Source organism: Prorops nasuta, unplaced genomic scaffold (genome assembly GCF_024137725.1).
Source record: "Prorops nasuta isolate Cenicafe-Biocafe unplaced genomic scaffold, Cenicafe_Pnas_1.2 PNAS00010, whole genome shotgun sequence".
Lineage (NCBI taxonomy): Eukaryota > Metazoa > Arthropoda > Insecta > Hymenoptera > Bethylidae > Prorops > Prorops nasuta.
In genome coordinates this window covers 220,014-244,598 of record NW_027116807.1, presented here as the reverse complement: position 1 = coordinate 244,598, position 24,585 = coordinate 220,014, and the positions used below count along the sequence as shown (strand labels likewise).

The following is a 24,585-nucleotide window of genomic DNA, read 5'->3' as shown; positions in this document are numbered from 1 at the left end:
CGATGACGTCGGATGATGCAAGCAGAGACTATCGGATTTGCCAGACACAGTGTATTCAATCTCGTTCGTTTAATCCACTCGTTAAAACCGAATTGTATCCGTTCGAATTCCTTCAAATTGAATCATCGCGCGCGGAAATAAACCGCCAGATTCCGTTTAAATGAATACATAATCAAGCAAAAGGAGGAAAGAAAGAAAGGAGAGGAGAGGAGAGGAGAGGAGAGGAGTGGAAAGGAAAGGAAAGGAAAGAAGAAATGGAATCGGCCATAATTTCATTCCGATATAAAATTGCTCGTCCGTCGTTCTCGGTCGCAGCGAGAAATTTTGCTGGCTGATGGTCCACCGCCGCTGTTTCCCCCGATTAATTTATCGTTGGAAATTATTCGTTTTTGCCGGTGCTGATATGCTCGAGAGATATCGAAGGGAAAAATAGGGGGAGAGAAGGCGCGTAGTAAATTATTTTCATATTCAATTACGTTAATACGCGTGCGCAAGAGATCGGAGCGAGCGACCATCTCGCGTAGCAGCTTCTCATCTGAATTTTTTCCGTGCTTCGCGCGCTCGGCGAGAGTGAGAGTGAGGTGGAGGGGGTGGGGTAGGGGGAGAGGGGAAGGTAATAAAATCGTTCTCGGAGCCGGGGAGTATCGTGTCGAACGTACACGGGGTGCCGATAAACTTAGTAATGGCAGAAAAATTGGCGCGATTAAGGTTGAAAATATCCAGCAAGCGGCATTTTCTCACAACACCTGCGAATTACGCGTAATTGGCTCGGCCTGGCCTCCTCGCCGTGGTCGGGGCCTAAGCCGTTCATGGGAACCCCGGTTGGTTCATTGTCTAACGCCGCGTATATTCGCTCTGTCACGTGACTCGGATAATCGTCATGTCGAATCGGAAATTAATGTTAAACCGCGAGAGCACGCTCTCCTTCCATGCACCGAGTCGAATCTACGCGCGAGATATTACCCGGTCGATCCAGTCTCGTCTCGTCTCCTCTAGCTCATCTCTACACTATATATCTACATGTATTATATATAATGTACACGAGAGACGACAGTAATTACAAATACCTTATATATATATATATATATAACACGCAGGATTATTTAGCATTTTGATTTGCATCGCGAGCACCTCGCCCTCGGGCCAACGGAGATTGCGGATTCTCTCTGATCAAAGTGTCGATGAAAATGACAAAAAATGGGTGGGGTGCCCCTCCCCTCCACGAGTCTCTTTCCAAGAGGAAGAGAGAGACGGAGAATTTCACTTTCGCTTTACCGCTTAATTTATCCCGGGCTCCCCATTCTGGATTCCGCTTTTTACACCTCCGCGTGCAGGATCCTTATGAAACATGCAGGGGACATCTCGATGAAAAAGTTGAAAAACGGGTGCAGGTGGCGAAGATATACGAGGAAACAGGAAATACCTGAACCGTTTCCAACGATCGTATTTCTTGACGAGAGACTGCCTGCCATGCTTCTATATCACTCGGTTACCTCCGCCAATACTATTGACATTTTTCTTCATTTTACACTCTGCGCGAATTCCACGGGCCCCTGTCCCGTCATTCGTCTCTCTCTCTCTCTCTCTCTCTCCCGCTGGCCAAGTTAATTATATAATCGCATTCTTTCGATAAATTAAGTCACCCCCCCCCTCCACACCCATGCATCGCGACACCAGCACACGATCCAATATTCATAGAAACGAATCACGGCCCTCTCTCATCTCGAGAGGCCTTCGATCACCGACGTCACCTAAATTTCCTTACAACTTCACGTCCAAAGTTTCGATCGCTCGTAACTTATACTCCCCGAGGTCCTGCGAGAGCAAGAGCACCCGGTTTGGCCCTCCTTAAGTTTACATATATCTGCGGCCAAACATATTTCACACGACGACGACCATCCCCCCCCCCTCTCTTCCCTATAGCTACTACTACCTCGCAATTAGCGATCAGAGACACGAAGGATCTTTCGACTCTCCGAAATTCGACCATCTCACCAACTATTTTCAGCCATTCGAGACAGAACTGAATTCTTTTACGTTATCCAGACGCTACTTTTCTTCCTATCCACGCGCACTCCAAAAACTCTGAGCTTAACCAACAGACTACTTCAAACACTTGGACCAACTTTAAATTCCAACGTTTTCCAATAGCGGAAAAACTATCCTGCGCGCTCTTCTGTTTGAAAAGTAAGAAAACCGGAGAAGAGAGAAGCGAAGAAGAAGAAGAAAAGGGATGGAGGAGGAGAGACCCTTGTGGAAATAATTGGAACAACGGATTGTCAGTTAAACAGTGGAGGAAGAAAAAATAAGTATCGAGGGTGATAATGGTGGCGATCGTTTAGCAGTTGAAAGCTTTAAAGGTGCGGATGCCCAGGGCGAGTACCGTCGGTCGTTTCCCTTCCCACAGCCTCCCCCCTCGGCGCGAGAGGCCACCGAGTCCCGGCCAAGTGGCTCGTTTTTGCCAAACCACGGCATTCCGCTAACCTTAAAAGCCCATCGGCCAGAGATAACGCACGGATACGCGTATTCCTCCTCCAGCGAGTCGCAAGTTCGAGGACGCACGAATTAAAGCACTCATGTAACAATTACAACTCGACACGAGAGGTTTTCCTATACGGAACACAGTCGCGCGATAATCCTCCGAGGATAAGCGATAAGGCCCGAGTGAGAGAAGACACTGGTACTTACAAGGTGGAAGACGTGAAGCGTGAAGCACATCGCACAATGGAGAAAACTTTCAACTGACACTGTCACATAAGAAACACGTTGTTGTTGCTGAAGCTGATGATGCTGGTTCCCTCGTATCCTTGAAATCCGCTGATATCCAGGAAACGAAGAGACGGAATCGGCGACTCGCTACGCTTTGGTCCGGACGTGCCAGGAGAACGTCGAGCCACTCGGATCCTTGCACTACTACACTCCGATATATCAAGGTCACACTTTCTCGGTGATCATTATAGATCCCTGCACAACAAACACACTCGTATAAGATCCACGCTTTCTTTCCTTCCCTAGTAGTATCTCACACGTAACAGCAACACATGCAAATGCAATATCACACTCGCAGAGCGAACTGTGGGAATGGTGAAATTCCTTAAAATTCCAGTGGCAGCTATGGTGTGTGAACTCTAATCTTCCTTGGTACACTGTAGGATAGGAGCGACGTGAAATCTCGAATATATATATATATGTACGGAGCACTTTGAGAGATTTTCGAGAGAGAGAGAGAGAGAGAGAGAGAAAGAAACAGAGAGATAGAGCACGAGAGGAACGAGATTAGAACGATCGAAATGAAGGAAAAGAAAAGAAAATTTCCCTAACACGGGGAGAAATTCCTTGGAGGAAGAGTACACTTTGAGCAATATCCTTTGAGAATTGGTGAAAAGAATTTGCCGAGAAATTCAAGGTGCACTAGCTGGGATGAACTCTGTTCGGCTTTCCGTCGATGCTGAAGAGAGAGACACTGTGTAACCGAGTTGTGTCGGAGAAGAGACGTGGTGCGCGCGTTGTAGGACCAACTAGAGGCACAGCAGCCGCGGCAGGATTATGGATAATCGAGAGGGATAGTCTGGTACCGCGAGGGCACCGTGCCAGGAAAAGAGCTTCCTGGGCTTTATTCTTCAGCTATTGGCCGAGGAGTCGCGCGAGAGAACACACAACAGCGAACTCGACCCGCTCGCAACGGTGTCGGCGGAGAAACTAAGCGACGAAAGGGGCCGAGAGCGGTCACCCCCCACCACGCTCGCTCGCTTGCCACTATCCCCCCTCCCCGTCAGCCTGGCACAACCATCCCTACCCAGCCAGACCTCTGCCTCCCCTCCATTCCCCACCTCGCCTCTTTGGTATCCCCGGCGAAACTCGACGGAACGCTGCCCCTGATGGCTCCCCCCCCCCCTCCCCCGCCTCCCCTCTTCTGCTCCTTCTCCTCCTCTTCCTCCTCCACCGCCACCTCCAGGCACCGAAGATGCTGCTAGCAGCTCTCACTCTTTCTCACTCTCTATACATCTACCTTTTAACTTTCTTCCTTCTGCATTGTCCAACTCTCTCGCTCCGTACAGAGAGAGAGAGAGAGAGAGAGAGAGAGAGAGAGAGAGAGAGAGAGAGAGATCCATCTATTACTCTTTCTTAAAAATTCTCCTGCAGCTTCATCCCCCCTTAATTAGTTTGGTGCGTCTCTATAGTTTTGGAATGCACTCCGAATCCAGATCGATGCCTACGAATGTCTTTACTTCCTCCTGTGACGTATCCCCAGTATACAATAGTTATCTTTTTCCAAAGTGTAGCCTCTCTGTGCCTTCTCTACCTGCAGCAGCAGCAACAGCAGGCAACTCCCCCTCCCCTTTTCCCCTTACACTCAAGCTTGCATTCTTCATCCTCCTCTACCTGTCCTGCAGCTTCCATCCATCTCCGTCCTTGTCCATCTCGAGAAGCACCGCTCTCTTCCCTCTCGGCGAGCCCTGCTACACCATTTCAGCCTGCTCGCTCCGTCCTACACTCTCCCTATTTCTCCGTCCTCCTCCATCTTTAGCCATTCACTCGATCCTCCTCTTCTTCGCACTTTTTCACATCTTTCACCGAGGATCATGCGGGAGGCGAGCCGAGCACCGTTAGGCAAGGTCCGAGGGTGTTCCAATGCCCCTCTGGAATCACGACTCTCTGACGGATTAGAATTTCACCGGTCGACCAGAGAAACTTGGAGATTAGTCCTGCTACTTCCACCAAATAATACCGTGAAAATCAAAAAAGTCCTACAGTCAAAATATAGAAAATCATTATTCTCAATTTCGACTCGATTTTCATGCACGACAGTGCAGATAATTATTTCAAAATATTATTCTGCATTTTTTTTTTATTGAAATTTTAATCACCGTTTTCACCGTGCTGTTTCGGAAGAACCGAGTGGATGCACGCACAATTATACTACTAATCTAACTACTACACTACTGTATGCACCTGAGATCATAATTAATAAATATAATATTCAAGTTTACGACAATTTCTTAGGCAGTTACCAGTTCATTTATTGCTAGCGGGAATATGGTAACCGTGAAGCAAAGCTCGGGAAGGAAATTCTGCTTATAAATATGTTTGAAAAAATAATAGAGGGTAATTTTGCAAAAATGTTTATCCAACAACCCGATATGTAATAGCGTCGGATGATTTATGTTTCGGTGTAGAAAAAGTAAATGTAGAATTTTGGCAAGAGTGAAAAGTGTCGTAGCACAGAAAGAATAGCGTTTCGTGGGATGGCAGGTCCTAAAGAAAATTTACTATCCCGCGGGAAACTCTTGCGGTAGTCGGCTCGCTTATTTCTTACTCCGTCCATCCAGTGTCGTATCAAGAAAATCAACTAAACTAATTTATCTCTAATTTGCAAGAGACTCGAGCGATGTTATATGGCAGTAAAAACTTCTCCCCCGAATCTCGAGTCATCTCCGGATATATAGATATAGCGAATTCTTAAGCGAATGCAAGAAAGGCGATAGAATATTGTAATAAGAGTGTGGTGAAGCGAGAAAAGAGTGAAACACGTGAAACACGCTGAAAACTAATTTATCTGGAAATTCAGGCGGCCACGGCGCAATCGGGTAAAGGCCTATCGGTATTTCCAAAGGAAATGTAGCATTAGGCGATAAATCGCCAGGTTTATCTGGGCAGGTTCCATCGTAAAGCAGATATTACGCACGAACGGCCACGCGCTCGACGCTCGATATGCAAATCCACCAAGCTGTCTCACTTAAAGTTCTTTCGAGCTAATCGATCCATTAAATCATCTGGCGAGCCCGAAGGTTTCATGGAATACCACCATATCGACCTTCTGAAAACTCCAATCGCCATTGACCGCGATCAGCCTCGCGATAGCCTTAATAATATATATAGATCGATCGAAATATAGAGAAACGATGACGAAATTGACGAAGAGGAAGCGATAGAGGCGCGGGTTGAGAGCAAGCTCACGAGGATTGGAGCGAGATATACCGCGAAACGTATATACGCGCGGAAGAGGAACACGCTGCGCGAGCGGAGGGTGGAAATATATATATATATATATATATATCGCCGGAAGAATTTATTCGCACGTATTTTGCGTTAACGGTGAAAACCACCCCTGGACAAAGGAGAGTGCGGCCTATCTCCGGTATCGCATAAACAAGATCGCGATCTTCCTTCAGGATGTACGACCTCCCCCGAGGTATTCCTGCTTTACAAAAGAGCCACTCGCCGCTGGAAGGTAAAACCATGCTAGCCTCCCCCTCGCCAACCCCCAGGGCTAATCCCAAAAGTCCATAAATACTGGCAGAGAGTTTATTCTCCAAAGGGTCGTTCACAGGATCACAGTTGTACCCTGACACGGTCTCGCGATGACACTTTAATCCAGTAACTGAGTATGGCCGGGTTTTGCCTTGCCGGAAAACTATCTCTCTCTCCCCCCGAATAAATATACATATAACGCATATCGCCGCGCGACCATTGAGATTCATCATCGATGCATAGCGGCATTTTATCAAAAGTTTCAATCGATCGCGTATATGGCCACAACGACAGCTATCAAGCGCGTAGTACGTACTCGAGTAAAATTATTCCTTGTAAAAACTGCAGCTCGGTTTAATAATTCCATGTTTGCGTACTAGCTCGCGTCTAATAGAAACTCGCGCGCGAGAGAAGAGCGGCAGGCTGCGACGCTAAATAATGGAGAAAATAGAAGAAAAAAGAAATCTGGAACTAATATAGCGTAAACTATAGAGATAGAAAATGTTTGCTTGCGTAATAGGTATAGTACGGAGAGGCGCTGCGCGCCTCGAGATCCGCTCGTCAAGAAGGAAAAGGTAGATTTAACACGTTTCCCGATAATGTTGAGGGAACAGTTCGCGCGTACGACATTTACCAAGGTGAATTTTCTATTAGACTGGTAACTGGTAGAAATAAAATTACTAAAATGCTTGGTGGCGCGCGATCGTAAAACCTAGGATACCGATATCTCGCTCTTTGCTCACCGTAGCTTTCGCGCTGGCTCCTATCTGATTTAGCAATTTACACCGTGTGCCCCTTTATCGGTTCGCCAATCCTCCTTTAATTAAACTTGGCCTCGAGTGGATTAAATGGAAGCATGGAATCATAAATATATCCTTTTGATTTTAGATAGGTCGAGTAAAATTGCTGCCCACGCGTTTCAAAGTATCGTCGTAGTCGTCGGGCGTTACAATTCGGACCATTTGATACGGCCCGGGCATTTGCCGAGATTTAAGTATATGTTTACAAGCTTCGTGTTTCGGTCCGCTGCACGGATACTCCGCGTAAAGGTGCGTGACAGTTTTTGACACCACGGTCGACGAGGCAAACAAATTGTGCGTGATGAGCGACGGAGAGAATATATATATATATATATAGAGGAGCAGAAGGATCGCTCTATTACCAAGTTCTGGGCGGCTCGTCGTTTTCTCATCGCCCGGATGAACCGTGAAATAGTCAATGGAGGCTGAGGGTTCACGGAGGTTAAGGAGAATGCGTAGTCGGACTCACAATGCCGCCTAGCTCGCTCGCATCGTCTCCCTTCCTCTCATCCTTTTACGAATATCCCCGGAATCTGGCCGAGACCAGCTGTGCTAATGCCCCGAAACGGACCATAACGCGTTCCAACGATTGTAGTAGCTACGTCGACTGTAAGTGTGCCGTGGAATTTGCCACGAGCAGTTTGTCTTCGTTCCCCTCACCTTTTCACCCAGAAACATCTTTTCAAAACGATACCCTCCCCCCTCTTTCGATCCCCCAACCTACTCTTCTCTGTATGCTACTGCAGTGAACGCACCGCGGTCTCTTTGCCGTACGCCACCAACTTGTATAAATATTAAGCCTCGGTTCGCACCCTCCCCCACACACTAGTGCGCCAAGAATTAATCTCCAGCTCCCGACCGACTCTCCTCCAAAAAGGAATAAACATCCACTCGCGACTCGGGCCTTTATATTCGACTTCAACTCGAACTTTTATCGCTGTGTAAACTGTTCGATCGTCATACGTGTTTTAAGAGTCCGAGTGGTATATGTATGCATTTTTCGGTGCTTTTTATTGTAATGTAGGCACGAATTACACGACCTCTAAAGTCAAATCTCAGCTCGGTGCTGAGTAAATGTATGCGAAAAGCGCGCGCAAAGCCGTCCGGTTTCCTGATTTTATTACGTTGTCTCTGGTGATTGCCGTGTTTACGACTTTATTGAACCTACTGACAATCCCCTCGCAAAGTACAAATGAGCCTCGCTCCAAAGAAACAGATAGGGTTAGGTTAGTCCAAAAAGAGAGAGAGAGAGACACGCTCGCTTTGGACTAATTTATAGAACGTAAATGCTTTTAACACTATTTGGTTTCCTAATTTTTCTACGCGCTGAATACTCGATTTTGTCAAACAGAAAAAATCCTCGTAGGATATTCGGTAGCGACAACCTTCCAAAAACGTCCCTACAAATCTCAGTTTTAAAGTCTAATTCGTAAGATGCCCACATTACAGGGTAGTATCGGAGATATTATATAAAATTATATTCGATAATTAACTTATTTGATAATAATGTAAAGAGCGAAGCCTTGACGTACCTGAGAGTTAGGTCATCATCTCCTAGATCTCTCTAAATGCACAGTAAATCATTCTCTCGGCACACGCAGGGTGTTTCGGTGTTCGCATCCTCTCTAATGGCGGCAAAGAGGAGATTTCGTGTTATTTCGCTATATAGCCCACTGCATCACTATATATTCCGTTTAATTTAGTGTTAAACGTAGCCCGAGCCACATTGGTTGAGAATAATTGATATTTTTAACGAACAGCGAAAGTTATTAAATTAAGAAAGCAGTGAATGATCGAGGCATCAAGATTTCATTAAAGCAGGTGATAATAATACAAATAACGCGATAGCTTTATACAGCCATTAGAGAAGCTAGCTACCTTCGCAACTCGAATAATCCCATCAGCTTGGGTTCTTTCAGACAAATCTATTTGCTTTCGACAATTGCAACTTTAACGACAGACTTACCGGCACATTATTCTCTCCACTTAAATGTCCGGCATAAATTAATTGAAGCTGCACTAAAGTTAACAATGTGAGAATTCTGTCCAGGCTTAAGAGTTATTTTAAGAAGAGAGAGAGAGAGTTGGAGTAAAAAGGGGGAATGTTTAATTAAAAATGATCAGAGTTAATTAAGGGGGAGTCCACTTAACTGGTGATTGTGGGAAAAGTGGGTCTTTGGGAGGAAAAAAAAAGAAAGGGAAGGAGGCGAGAGACAAAAGGCAGACGTAAGTTTGAGAATGTGTGCCAGTATGTCTATCCGTTAATGCACGTACGGCATTAAAGGCTATCGAGCATCGTCGCTTAATTAGCTTGAACCAATACACTCACGTAATTTTTTCACGTCGTCCTCTCTCCTCCTGTGTTGATGACGTTGACGGGTACCTGCAACAGAAAACGAGAGGGAGAATCATTAACACGTTCCTTCTCAAGGACTCGGCGGGTCATCCATATAATTCAGTCGGAGCAGAGATCCAATCTTAAAACTCGTACACGAGCAATAACGACGTTTAATTTAAATGTATTCGCTTAATCGACATATTTATTTCATTATAATCTCGCACAGGGTATCCTGTACCGTGTCATTTGCTTCAACTGTTGGCAAATATGTTCGTATCAGCGGGGGATAATTCTCCGTGCGAGCATCGTACTATAAAACTATAATATATTCCGGAGAACACGTTGCTGCAACATTTTTCGACAATTCCCCTCTTCCCCTTGATATTATTCAATTAAATCGTTATTTACTCATACCGCAGGCAGTATAGTGTGGTATAATGTTGAATATAAGCTTCGTGTAAACGCTTTTCTATCCTTCTATACATATATATATATATATATATATGTATAAGAACGACGGTGCAAAAGAGAACTCGCATTAAGTTTCCAAAGGCAGAAAGGACGGACTTTGAGAGAAAATCTAGAGAAGAGTTTGGCGTCTTTCCTAGTCTCAAGCCGGGTGTAAGATATATCAAGCCCCAGAGCGTATCCAAGCTAAGGTTTTGCATTCGAGGGATTTCACTAATCCATTATCCGCGCGTAATCCCATTATCGGACGTTTTCCTTACTGTTAGCCGGATATCGGGTCATAGCACCCTAGTAGGTTGTTATCCCACTGACAAGTTGTTGTCTATAACGGCGGGGAGAACACGGGGAACCGCACGCGCGCGCATTTGTAGAAACGACGCTCTAGCCCGGTGGCCTATATACTTTTACACTCGCTTATGCGCGGAATTGTCGAAAATAACACGGAGAATTCAATTGGATGTTATCGGTAGCAATTATCGGGTTATATTATTGAAAGATGCAAATAGAGGCGAATGAAATGTTAGATTCCTCGCTCGGATCGGAATTATCTGATGCTAATTTACCGGTTGGAGCGTTTTCCACGATTTATGCTGCCAATTAATTCACCGGAGTTTTAACGACGACGACGACGACGACGACGACGACGCGGGAATTACAGTTTGGTTGAGAATCGAGCTGCTGGAATTGCGCCGTAGTGCACTGGTGGTAGTGGCTGGCATATGTATATACATTGCGAAAGAGAAGAAAGTACAGTCGTAGGTGCAAGCTTATGAGCAACCGTACAACGTGACACTTTTCCAGTTTGCGAGCAAAGTCACTTGGCTTTCTCCGGAATACCAAAGTCTTTTACACCGAATTGAGAGGAAAGCGTCGAGACACCGATGCTTACGTAATGGATCGATCGGTCCCGCATATAATTTACGATTTCTCCTCGCTGGAACCTTCTATTAACCGCCATTTCATTGCGAACCGAATCCTTCGAGCATTCTCACCAAGAACTTTATTATACATGTATTCTTTTCCTTAACGACTTAATAGACCGGGCTAATATATTATAATCGCTCCTTTTTTTCTCTCCATCTCTCGCTCTCTCGATCCTTATCCCTATCTAATAACGCGGAACGACTCAATCCACCTTGAACGGTTTTTCGATAGTTTGCCCTCCTTTGTAGAGATGATATCGATTATAACGCTGATGGGATATCTATAATTGAAACATTTCAACGAAATTGTACATGTCCGTAATATTATTCTTGGGTAATCCTTCCTTCTGTATACCATTGGATTATTCTAATAAAAGAATCGAAGAGAGCGTATAGCTTTATGATTTACAGATCCTGGCACGTGTTAATTTAATTGCATGGAATAGTTAATCGGGCCCAATAACAATTCGGCAAGGTCTTCCTAGCCGGAGGATAGTCATTAGGCCGAGCATCATTCATTTTTTACCGTCATTGCCGGGACGAGGAAGATCAGCCATACATCAGGCAATGGTAACAAATCATTGGGAGGTGCGAAAAAAACAGGTAGAAAGCTGGAGCCGCGAAATGAGTCTGAATAAAAAAAAGGGGAGAAAAAGAAACAAAAGAAAGCATAGGAAGAAGGGGATGGGTAAGAGACAGGCAGATGTACGATCGATTGACAGATTTTAATGAGTCTCGATTTGGCGACGATTGGTTGTTGAAATAACAGCTAAACAATTTGACGAGGGATTAAATTAAAACGGGGTATACTTTATATTTCGTATAGCTGGGTCCGAAAAAGGGAGTTGGGAGGAAGTAGCGCGAAATGAGTTTGAGAAGCAAAAAAAAAATGGGGGAAAAAAAGGAAGAAAGGAGGAAAAGATGAGAATAAAATGAAGCACTTGCGAGAGCAGCAGGAATATATTTATAAAGCTATCGGCGATGTGTAATTTCACGGGTAAATCGCGAAAGTAATGGCAAGAGTGGTGGAGAGAGTATAGTGATCATAAAGGTGTTGGGCATTTTCTCGTAGGGGGCCCGAAAAACAAACAGTTGGAGTTAGGCGGTCCCTCGTCAAGTCGCCATTCGTATATTTCGGGGTCGTTCCCCTTTGACTCCTGGCGGAATCCTGCATATCGAGCTAGCGTACCCCGCGTGAGCGGCCCTTGTGTGTGGTAACTTTCGAAATGGCCTCGGGGGTCTGTCCCCTAGGAGAGAAGAATTGGGAGTGAGATGTTACCACCGTGGGCCTCGAATCAATGCGCGTTTCATTTCGCGTAACAGCTGCTCCCCGCACACGTATATATATATATATATACATATAGGTAGCCGACATGGAGTAACGCAACACCACTCGCGCCAAATACGCTCCACACGAATTCTTTATGCAGATCCTTCGCTTTATCGGCTTTATACCCAATACGCAACGTGCTCCTTTCGATACCGCAACCACTCGTCCCATCTCCATTCTTTCTTCGATCCTTCCGTGATCTCTCGCGTGCAGTCAATGGCAAAATCTATTTAAAAATTACATCTCCGATTCTCTCCTAGTGGCACACGCGCGCTACAAAAATTGCAATCCTTTCAACGAGAGTATCCTGTCTTCCGGTGAGAGAGATGCAACGATGAGTCTATCTGTTATTTCAAAGATAAAATATTCATTGGCAGCGATCGATGCTCTTATTTATTTATTATTGGAGAAATTGTTTACATTGCTCGCTCGCATACACCAATGTCTAACAATCGGACTCGCTAAACGCTGAAACGATTTAACGAGCGTTAAACGGGAAATTCAAGGGGAGCGTCCGAAATTTCATATACCGTATGACAAATCGGTTTATTACATGGACAAAGAGAGACGCCGCGACGAGTATCTCTCCGGCTGCTTAGCAGTATAGCGACGCGAGAGCAACGTGTTAGAAGTTTGCACGCGACCACGAAGATTAACAGAGAGTCGCTAATAGAAACAAATCGTCCTTGAGCCTCGGCGTGGAGCGAAGCTTCCTATCTCTCTCACCTTCTAATATCCGACAATCAACAATTCATAATGCTAATTATGAATTGTACGTATATAGAGACTGATTCTCCGCGAGCGACGTGGGCGACTAAAGTTTCTATACGCTGTCGGGAAGATCCTTTTATTGCCCTGCGGAAGCCCCGCGCGCCGACGAAATTATGCAACTGCGAAATGCCATCGTATTACGCACATGTATATAGACAATATTTTGACGGACATGGAAGAGAGTCGGATAAATGGACGACGAGGAGGTTGATTTTTTGTCAAGAGGAGCTGGGAATCGGGTCAGATTTCACGGGCATCCGGTTTTTAAAGAATCCGTCCGGTGACTTCCCAAGGACGGTGGCTATATTGCGAGAGCAAGCATTTCTCTAAAATATGTACAAACTTGCGCATCAGTCAGAGATAGCTAGCAGCGAGCAGCAGCATCCTAAACATCGGCTCGCGAACTTGCTCGAGTGCTCCTTCAAACGAATATATTTTTATTTACCGTGTCCCGGTGCTTCGATGAAATCTTCCGCGAGACGAAACACGAAATGTCACTTACTCCGATAGAGCTCGGGACTCGTATGTGTGCATAACTATGTACACTGGGCCGATCGATGCCTTAAGCTCTCCGCCGAGGAACACGTAAGCGTAGACACGAGTTTGTGATTACAAGAGTATACAAAGAATTTGCACTATAAGACGTATAGAGCACTGGTGGAACCTAATGCATACGTACGTGGCGATATAAACTTTACCCACCCCCCCCCCCCCCTCCGTAGCACATTCATTCCATCTTTCCATATAGCGTAGTACCGAGCAAGACAACGGCAAGCAGCTGCGTCGTCTGAATATTTGATAGGTTAGGTGACAAGTACGTGGATATCTGGATCGTACGTCATATCCGAGAAGCGACGATTAATTTAATCGTTATCTGACGCGACAAGTTGGATGGTGGCGATAGAGGCTATGGGGAGACGGTTAAAAAAAATTACGTATTTACTCGCTTATCGACAGGATTGCCAGAGTGTTTGTGTACGTATATATGTATGTATGCGTGTGTTGGAGAGAGTCGATATACGTGATTGGTTTAAAGTCGCCACGTGACCCAGCAGCTTCCAGCATTCATGGAAAGCCTGCCTTGAAATTTCCTACTCGAGAAAATAGGATCGCTCGTACGTATACGAGTGTGCTGTAGCCAACTTGAATATTTCATATTTATTCCCACGTAGATCGTAAACAGCGATCCTTTCGCTTAATAAAAACGTTATCAGCTGGAAATTGCTTCAACGTCCAAAGCCCTGACCACCAAAGTTTTTGATTTCTCCCGGTCCTATCGTATAATTGTTTATGATTGCACATCCTGCGTAAATTTTCACTCAATATATATATATATATATATGTAAATAAGGGACGCGTTGGTTTTAGGCACACATTCACGAGGGAGAGGGGGGAGGGGGGGGGGGGACTGTCAAAGGAGACTCGACGAAGGCAAATGCTAACGAGGATGCATTCTCGGATATCGACGATCGTCTCCTCGACGTCACACTTTGTTCCCATCCGTGCAAAGCCGAGCAAACCCTTTGTGCCCCCGCGAATCGTGTGCGTTTTTATTAAGCCAGGCCGAATAATTGACACGATGAAACCTGAGATAGCCGGCGGCGTTGCCTACTTCACTCATTGCTTCACTCACGCTTGTCACAGAAGCATCCAGCCAGCACTCGCTCGCTCGCAGAACCTTTTGAAACTCGCTGACCCGTTTGGTACCATATGCTGACTTTAAATAAACTCGAGTGTATACCTACGTACGTACTCGCCACACGCGAGCAAAAGCACGCGTCTCAAAAGTTTCATTTTTCCAAAAATTAATCGTCCCTGCACCAAACTATATGTATATATAGGCTTTAACGCTGATGAGCAGTAAAACGCGATAAATAAATGGAGTAGCTTAAACGCGAGGCCCAGAATTTCCCTACTATATATAAGGCATTAATAAATCTCTGCACGGCGCAGATAACGCCAGACCGCAAAGCACCAAGGTGCTTAATTAAGCATATATTAATTAAAGTGTCTCATCAAGCAGTTTCGACCGAGCAAGCGAGCGAGCAAGCAAGCAAGAGTTCTTTGCTTTTCTTAGACTTATCGCGTATTTGCAAATTTCCGAGCGTCGAATACTCATTATCGGTCATCATTGATCGACCTTAATTGATTCTCTCGCCTTTGCCCATCGATTGAACAGTCCCAGCTTTTATCCTCCCTCTCTCGATTAACATTATTATGCGCGCGGATTAAGCCACTACATTCTACGTCCTATATATATATATATATATGAATGTATGTATATATGTGATATATAATATCCAACCGCGCGCGCCATTATGGCACGTCCATCAATTTTCCCATTGTTTAATCTTTAAAGTTTATTATCACTTTAGCGGGCCAACCAGAGCCCAGCCTCTCTCTCTCTCTCTCTCTCTCTCTCTCTCAATAAGGCGATTGGCCATGTTCCATGAAAAAAAACATGACCATTTCGATCAATCCGCCTCGGATCGATACGATCGCTTTAACCAACGAGTTTTTAATGGATGAATCGACGAAGAATCCGGTTGTACTTTTAAAGAGAGCAATAGGGGTGGAGTGGGGGAGGGGGGGTGGGGTGGATATACCACCGATACAGAGTTTTTAAAAGGTTTCTGTGAGAAAAGTTGTTGGATTTACGTATAGGAAAAGTTGCGAGTTCGCGTCTAGGCGACTCTTCCGCTAAAAGGAGTTGAATGCTCCCCGGTAATAACTGTATATTGTCGAAAATGCGGGGAACGAGGAGCGACTAGGATAAATTCCAGGATAGCAGGCGGTTTAGAGTCCAACGACTGCGACGTTTACCTTTTATCGCGTATACAATGTATCTACAGCTGCTTCTCGTTTTGCATAAGACCACCGGAGATCCCCTGCGCGCTTACCCTCTCTCTCTCTCTCTCTCTCTCTCTCTCTCTCTCTCTGTCACTTGTACGCTCTTTGCGCGTGCCAATGTGTTCCACTATCTTCGGTTATATTCGCGTGTGTGTGCGTGTGTCGCTGCGGGCCCGGCGAGAATACGGGACAATTTTTCTCCCGCAGGCGCACTCGATTCGCCAATTTACGAAAAGAGATGGAAACGTACGTCTCCAAATTGAATCGTTCCCATAAACGAGGGCGATAAATAGATACACCTGCCTATAACTGTAATCGTGCAACAATTCGCGGAACGTAAGCCGGGCGAGGGTTTAAAATCTCGTAGGATTTAACCGAGAAACTCGCGAGATACTTGGAGATGCGGCAAATGTTGAGCATCAGGCGAGACACACAGCCGGTTGCATGGATTTTGCTTACATCGCGGCAGCTCCTTCCGAATTTGGTTGATAGTATCGAGTCGGAGAGGTTTGTAATATACCGTCGTGAATAATAGCGAGAGCAAATACGCCTGTATGCGTTTCAGTCTCGGCTATATAGAGCGAATTTCTTTTATACACGGGGAGAGCTTGGCTGAAGACATTAAAGTCCAGGAAGAGGCACAGAGAGAAGTAAGAGATTTCGTTGGGTGGGTACCATGGGAGGGAATCGGAGAGAGAGAGAGAGGTCGAGCGCACTAACAAGACGATCTTAAAGGGGGAAAGCGTTTCCCCAATCATCAGTTAACATCTTTGTCTCGTTCTTCTGAGCGGAGCTTGTGAATATATTCATGAGAACCGCGGTATCGACCCATCCCGTTCCCGTCGAACCTACGCGTCTCCGTGTGTCCTCTGCGGGCCCTAACAAACGACAAAAGCACCGATTTTTAATTGGCCCATTGTTGCTAACGATTCTTCATCGCCTAACGCGCTCAAAAAGTTTCGATAAAGCTCCCCCTCCTTCACCACTCGGACCCAAAAATCATCCAATTTCTTTTCCCCCTTCGATCATCTCTACGCATTGCGCGACCTTCGACAGCTATATATATAGACAGCTGGGCAAAAATTTGTTTCATCTCATTTCCACGCTAGGCGCGACAACTTCCGCTCTTATCTTGATTCGCATGCACTCTGGCCAGTACGTACGTATACACTCGTCCTCTCTCCATATAGAAATGGCTCCCCCACCCTTCTCGACTACGCATTCTCAAATTTTGCTATGATGAATTTAAGCGCGCGCAAATATTTATATTCGATTAATTTTCCACACTGCGCATCACCCTCGTACTGTCCCACGTATGGAACCTTTGAACAATTTACACGTTTAATTTTGCCAACGATTCGAGTGTATCAGAGTTTTCTCTCACTTGTCAAACTATCGACGCAACAATATAATAATATCGTCAAGATGGCAGGTTCGGGATAAGCGCGTGAGGGGCTTTCAGTTTTAGCGAACCGCAATAAAATGAAAAAAGAAAAAACAGGAGGAATAAAAAAGGGAGTTGCGGGATACGCGTAACGAGTCACGGGAGTTAAGGCGATAAGGCGTTTTACGGCTTGTACGACATTATCTTGTGTAATCTTGGTGAGAGACCCTCCTGTACAAGGCACCGCGTCACCAGGGGGTTCCCAAAAGCCAGATTTTCCTATAAAAGCTACGCGGTGTACACTCGCTCTAAAGTCCAGCGTATTGCGCGCACACTATATATATATATATATATAGCTATTGTAGGTAGGTATATTCGTGTAGGGCATTTCTGAAAAATTGATCCTCGTTAAAATGGGATTTTTTTCACGGCTCGACTCTCTTTTCTCTTTCATTTTTCTTCTCTAGTTTTCACGAGGCTGTACGATTAGCGATGCCAGTGCACCACTCCGAAACATGCCGGCGATAAAATATTACGAGAATTATTAAACGCAGCCCGCAAGAATGCTCCCCTAAGCATGGAAGCGTGGTTATCGGCGATTTATTGGCACAATTAAAATTGTTACGCCGAAATTAATCAAGATTTCTCTCGCCAAATGCAACTGCCTCGCAATACCAGCTTTTCATACCGACGAAGGAAAAATAATTTTATATATATATATGTATAGAAGAGGGAATGATTTATAATACACGAGTCTCCCGCAAACGACTCTCGGTACATGCCACTTGATCCTGCATATATAGCTAATTATCGCAAGATTTTTATAACTTTAGATTTTCCTATGAATTTTTTAGCCGATGATGCGACGATCGACGAGAAAATCCTCTTTTCCCTTTTTAAGAAGAAAATTTCTTAAGGATACATATAGATATACGAGAGGAAAGATTGTAGGATTGTGTAGTATATATATATATATATATATATATATATGATAGGAAGCAAAATCCATCTAGGAAATGCCTGTCATGGAGTATTTCTGTAGCAGAAAATATGTGTTGAGGAAAGTAGTCTGTACAATTAACATGATATTCCTGACAAGAAGAGAAATGTAATGGTACACTGTAAGTGTAATGGTTTGGGAAGCAGAGAGTTTTGGGACATCGATCTGGTGATAGGGATGACCGGTGAGTCAATATTGAACAAAGTACAGGCTGCTGACGTTTCGGTGTGAGTGTGTATGCGTGTGATCCCCGTGGCATCTCGAAGCTAACACGCTGATAAAACTTTATCGCCCATTTCTGAGAGACGGTCGCGTCGCGATTGTTATACCAGGCGCCGTTCCACGAAAATCTTTCGAAATGGATAAAAGCTCGTCAAGATACCATTATCATCGTCCACTTTCTTATACTTTCTCTCCTTCTCACCCACACCCACGTACACGCATACACGGAAGATACCAAAAAAATACCACGGATATTGGACGAAACAGTGGCATTTTGCATTTATCCCTTGCACCAAGACAACGAAAAAATTACCAACTAGCTGCTAACGAAATAGTTTATAGATAAGTATAGACGTAGGAAGGTAAACTTGCGGACCGGGGTAGCTTAGGTTAATACGTATAAAGACCTAAGAGGTTCTATCCGTAGTCTGTGTGTAGAAGAAATAGATGATTAATCCGACGTTCCAGCCATCTCGGGGTGTGTCGAATAACAGCGTGATTATGCTTGTCCAATAGTTGATCAGAGTTTCTTCGAGTGGTCGCGGGGGAAGCTGACCGAATCGAACAAGTTCAGTGGCCATTTTGCAAAGAACGCATATATATATATATATATACACAAAGTTGATGGTGTATCCTGTCATGGATTGGCTGGGGTGTGAGCTGGGTCAGCGGCGTCGTCTTCGAGGTGTTTCCGGTTCGTCGGCGACCCAGTTGGCCCATGACAGATGCAGAAATGTATGCAGCAGGGTGGAGAACGTGGAGGTAGAGCCGGTGGGCGTGGTAAGGTTAGGTGCGTGTGCGTGACAATGAGGGACACGCATAAGCCGGCTTATTACTCGACGCCGCCGGCTACAAACACGTCGAATAATGGCGGAAGGGAAGGAAAGGGAAGGGGGGGGGGCACGAGAATGTATCGTATTAAATTATAATAATTCCGCTGCGGAATTATTAGACTGCCTCCCTCCGTTCCCTCCCTTTCCATCGGCGAGCGACACAATGGGTCGGAGGAATACTTTTTCCAGCAGACCAATCCATATATACGATAAAGTTGTACAATGTTGCCAGGTGCCAACCGATTTCTTCATTCACCCTGCCTGTTACCCAAATATTTTACCCTGTAACCCAATCTCTATACTTTCCTCTAACGATGCTTATTTGCTCGCCAAGAAATGACGATTGCCGAAGCAACGACCACGCTTTTAAATTGCACCAGATGCCACGGGATTCTTCTCAATACCCACCTCGCCACCCTTTTGTAATTCTCGGACGTTGCTTTAACCCGACAGTCCGATAGATTTTTACACCCCTTTTCATCGTCCAGCTTTAATTTAATATTATTTTTATTTTATTGTCATGCAGCCTCTCCTTTTAAAAATATTATAATATATGTTATTTGAACAGCTTAGACATTTTTGTGCCAGATATTTTCATGTTTTACGATAATAGTGCAGCAGCAAAGTCTCGTATTTAGATTGAAAGTGGAGGAACTCTGGAGTTGCGAGGTACGTACACCAGTTGTGATTCTCTTGTTTTGCTGTTTAACTTGCAAAAGAATGTATCGAAGATCGATCGAGGGTGGTTTTAGCGCTATTAGCGAAGGAAAACTCGAGCCGCAAAGGAGCTTAGGGTAAAAAATAGATTTTTAATTTTTTCCCCCTACTTCCTGACCTGTTGTTTTCCCCGCCGTTGCTTTGCACCACATTTCAGGGGACGCATAATTATTACAACGTAGCTTTACACAACATATCTACCATTAATATTCATAACGACGATCCGTCAATACGGCTCGGGCGGTATTTCCCCCTTTCATATATATATATATATATATATATATGTGCACCTTCCAAGTCCTCTCCTGCACTTCCTGCGGCGCGCATGCCTCGCGAGGTTTCACGACTCACCGCAGAAAAGAAAAAAAGCTAACGCGATGGAAAAACCTTTTCGCTCTAAGATTACATCTTTCAATCTCTTTGCATAATGGCAATGGATGTAGCAGTGGCGAAAAAGGAATTCAAGGGAGAGAATGTTGAAAAGTGACACGTATTTCACCAATTACAAGTTTAAATACGAGCGGCGATTTCCGGTTGGAGAAGCCGAGCTCGAGCTCGGCCTATTCCGGCGTAACGAAACACTTGTTACGAAAGTTAAAAACTTCTTGGATTCAATTATTCCTACTAGCAGTTTATCCAGCTTTGTTTAAACAGGGACCACCCTCTCCGGCGATAATTAATCGCTATTATCCCTAATGGAAGAAAATGAAGAGCTTCGTGCTCGCTATTTTCGAGATATTATTCAAGATGGAGGAGAGTCGGGTTATATTTACGGTAGACGTTGGTATAGCATATACCCGCGCGTTACACACAATCGAACCTGGTGTACATCGCCAACTACTCATTACCGCGTATCGACAACGGAATATAAAATGTGCGCCAATAGAATTTACCTTCGATCGGCTTTCTCTATTTATTCCCTGGACTTCCGGCAGAAATAGCTATAGCGTCCGAGTTAATTATTACCCCCCCCCCCCGCCCTGGATCAAACAATATATATATAGATACGAATCTCGCATTGCCGCCACGAGCGAATCAGACGCGGATAAAAAGTAGCAATGGGAGCCTAAGTAGCGACGGCAGCGGAGGTTCGGGTTAGTTTCTTCGTCTTCGTTCCATCGACGGATTCAAACGATTTCATCACTGAAATAACACAAACGCTGCATGGCGGTGTGGATAATGGCTACGAGGATTTGCGTTAATTTGCAGAAAACTTATGGAGAGAGCCATTTGCAGACAGCAGTCTTAATCCTCGTTATTTTAGATTTATCATGGGGTCTATCGAGGACATTACGGGGACATTCTTTTTCCGTAAACTGCGTACACGAAGCGTAGCCGAAGAGAAGCCGATGAGAATTTCGCCAGCTGCTCGCGGAGAATTTTCCTTCAAGCTCGCGTCGAGCTGGCACGACAATACGATTCGCCCCATGCCTCTCTCTTTCTCTCGAGTCTGAATCATAGCAGACCGCAGTTTTTCAAACTTGTCGTACACGCACACACAGTTACAAAACTACGAATGGCATTAATAACCAACAACAGCGAAACTACCCCCCACCTCTAATTCGCTACCCCTTTTCAAACCCACCGGTGTATCAGTTCCGAAAGCGAATGAAATTTTAACTAATCGCTACTTTCATACTTTCTTCGTCTTCTTCAACCACACACGTGTGTCTCTCTACACCCGGAATCCCACACTTTTCTCTCTCCTTCACTTATTAAACGCGACGACCTTGTATCGCGCGGGTCTTCAAAATTGTATTCAGTTGAGAAAAAAATGTCAGCTGTATTAGGTACGACGTATGGTTGTCTCGTGAAAGGAAGTGTTTTGAAATAGCGAGCTTTCGGGTGTTTCGTCGTGATTATGATGGCTACACACGCGGGTAGGCTAGAATAAGGAAGCCCTTAAACGCTAGAAACGCGTGCACACACACACGCATGCAGAGGGACGCAAATGGATCCAAGTCCAGAGTATTGGTGTGTCATCCTTTTAAGAATCGATATAGCTCTCGAGATTGTTATTTATACCGGTAGAAGAAGATATAGCATTCCGTTTGAAGTCCTCCTCGGCATTATATCCTTGCTGAACGCTTGCCGTGGATAGTGAAATGGGCCGGGTCGAGTAAAGGGAGGGTGGGGGGGGGGGGGAGAGGAGGATTACAAGAAACGTCTCGTACAACTATAAGCAGTCAAGGGCTCTTTGATAAATGGAAAATGTACCATTTGAGTTTGTTATGGTTTCCACGATCTACTATTTACGTCGTTTTCTTTGAATCCCTGCCTATAAACGATGTGGTTATCGCGCGAATTACTACTACAAAGAAAAAATCCTTGGTGAATCGATCAAAGAAATTGGAGAACGCTGCCAATTACCACGTTCCTTCGTCTGTTTATAATGATGAAAGGGCTCTCGACCACCTTTCCGAATCACGCGAAGATTCTTTCCGGGAAGAAAGTGATACATGCTCGTTTGGATAAGAGAAAGTCGGGGAGTTTTTAGGCTGTCGTCGAGATAGAAGTGCGGAATATAAGGGAGGACAGGAATTCCTGTAGAGAGATAACTATATATACGCAAGTTTTGTACTCGGAAAATGTAAGCTTATGGTGCATATACATATATATATATATATGTAATAACGCAGCGCGAAAATGGATTGACCGCGGTGAGCGTTGTACAGGGTATGGAGGGGGAAATTGTCGTAATCTCGGGTGACTCTGGTGGTATGCGGGGGCGGGTTCGTGTTTCCCCCAGGACGCTTTATCGCTATCGAGCTTTTCAGCGAGCTTTACATTCGTTTCATGACACTTTTCAAGTATCACGAAAGCCGCCCCGCTTGCTCCCTGTACGAAATAGCACGAACGAAAGCAAAGGGGACGAGCGCGCGACGTACGTGGTCGAGTCGTGCGCGCACGTTATGCCGGACTCCTGCCTACGCTAGTATTAATTACGCCACGTCGAAAAGCGTGTATCAAGATAACCTAATCCCATTACTCTGCCGAGGGCCAAAGGCTGCTCTCTGCCTCCTCGTCAAGTGTGTGTAACCCGCTGGAATTCCGATTAAAACGGCACGCGGGACAACCTTTGTGCTCTCTCTCTCTCTCTCTCGGATTTTATATTATAACTCGGCGTAACGTTTGGACGAATGGAACCACGTTGTATATGTCTGGGAATTAAGGGAATCTGCAGCGAAGAATTGCGGTAGCATAAGCAGCAGGTCCCTCCCATCTTATACGTGATACATGCACATTGCGTAACTGTCTCGCTGTACGTTGAAATTAGATCTCGATAAGATTTTAACGAGGCAATTGGTTAATTATTATTGGACGGACGCACCGTAACTGTAATTGGTCGCGCTTCGCTGCTTACGTATCAATGGCCTTACTCCCTCGAGTTTTTTCCCCCCGCGTATAAATAATCGCCGCGATTCATCGTACCCAATCGCGGATTACCAAGATTTTCCATCGAGATTCGCACTCGCTTGTAATCTGCTTCCTGGAATCTTACTACTTTTCAGATCACGCCATTTTTCTCTTGCCTCGACGATGCTTCCTCCTTAGCAAAAATCTAATAGAGTCGCAATTACAAGCTTTATCACGACTCTCCGTCGAATTTTGCCCTGTAACTATCGGAGGGAAGCGATGCAACGAATTGTACCGGTGCGAACGATAGGAAAAAAGTGTCTGCAAAGTGCTTCGCGAGAAGCCATTAATGAACTTATTGCTGGAAGAAAAGATCGGCCGAATAAATGATCGCGTTGCTGCAGCAGAGTCGAGAAGATTGCAGAGGGAGGGGGAGGGGGGGGGGGGAGGTTGGATAAAGGTGTCAGCGCATAAAACAAATTTAACCTAGGCCTGACTTTTTTATTGCCACTTGTCCCGTTTATTCGGTATCCCGTGGCTTCTCGTTACGCGCTAGCATATTGTTCGAATTAATAGTGCATAATAATGCCGACGTACATAGCGTCGGAACAACTTGTTTGCGTAATTAGGCGATCAAAGCAGACAACCATAAAAACGCAGCAAAGCCCGAGGGATACGCGCCATCCACTCGTACACCAGTTTTCAACAAACAAACGCCATCAGGAACAGGCCTGCGAATAGCGAAAATACCAAAAAGACGCTAATTTTTTCACTCTCGACACTCGCGGCTTTAATAATAACTCAATTAATGGATCAGCTGTGAAGAATTTCTCGTTACCAAGTAAAAACAAGATTACGCAAGCTGGTAATGGAATAAAATCTTTCGCAGGCTAATTTTAATTACGTGGGATATATTTCGAGGGTGGGCTTACTTTGAGGGTGAAAGAACGATAGGTGGAGAAAAGGGAAATGTTTTCCAAGCGTATCGCGAGAGGATTAACCCACCCCAATCCGCACTGGGAGCGCAGCTGCCGTTCTTTTCCCTCTCTCTCACTCTCTCCCTTTTTTCTTTCTTTCTTTCCTTTTCTTTTTTTGGTGGTTGCGGTCTGACTAGCTTGTTCTAATGCTCCGCAACGGAGAAATCTTCTCTAGACGAGGAACCTGCGAGGATCGACGCAAAACAGAATAGAAAAGGAATCGCCTAAGCTATTTGGATGATGGATGAAACGCTTAAACTGTTCTTTTTCTTCATACACTCTCTCTGCACATATATAATTATAGTTATGCACTGCAGTTTAAATGAACTTTTTCCGCTCTATATCTCTATAAAATTTCCTCTA

The 24,585-nt window shown here is 45.0% G+C and overlaps 1 protein-coding gene across 7 annotated transcripts in view; it reads right to left on the bottom strand.

The window, feature by feature from the left end:
- LOC136776728 (latrophilin Cirl-like) overlaps positions 1-24,585 on the bottom strand; it is a 269,470-nt gene that overhangs the window by 214,897 nt on the left and 29,988 nt on the right. For 5 of the 7 annotated variants that reach the window (XM_066732519.1, XM_066732516.1, XM_066732521.1 and 2 more), the window contains exon 1: positions 2,689-3,674. The gene's annotated coding sequence lies outside the window, so the exon portion shown is untranslated. Of the gene's footprint in view, positions 1-2,688; positions 3,675-9,381; positions 9,436-24,585 lie in introns of those variants that run through there. The other 2 variants (XM_066732517.1, XM_066732518.1) reach the window with 2 other exon arrangements.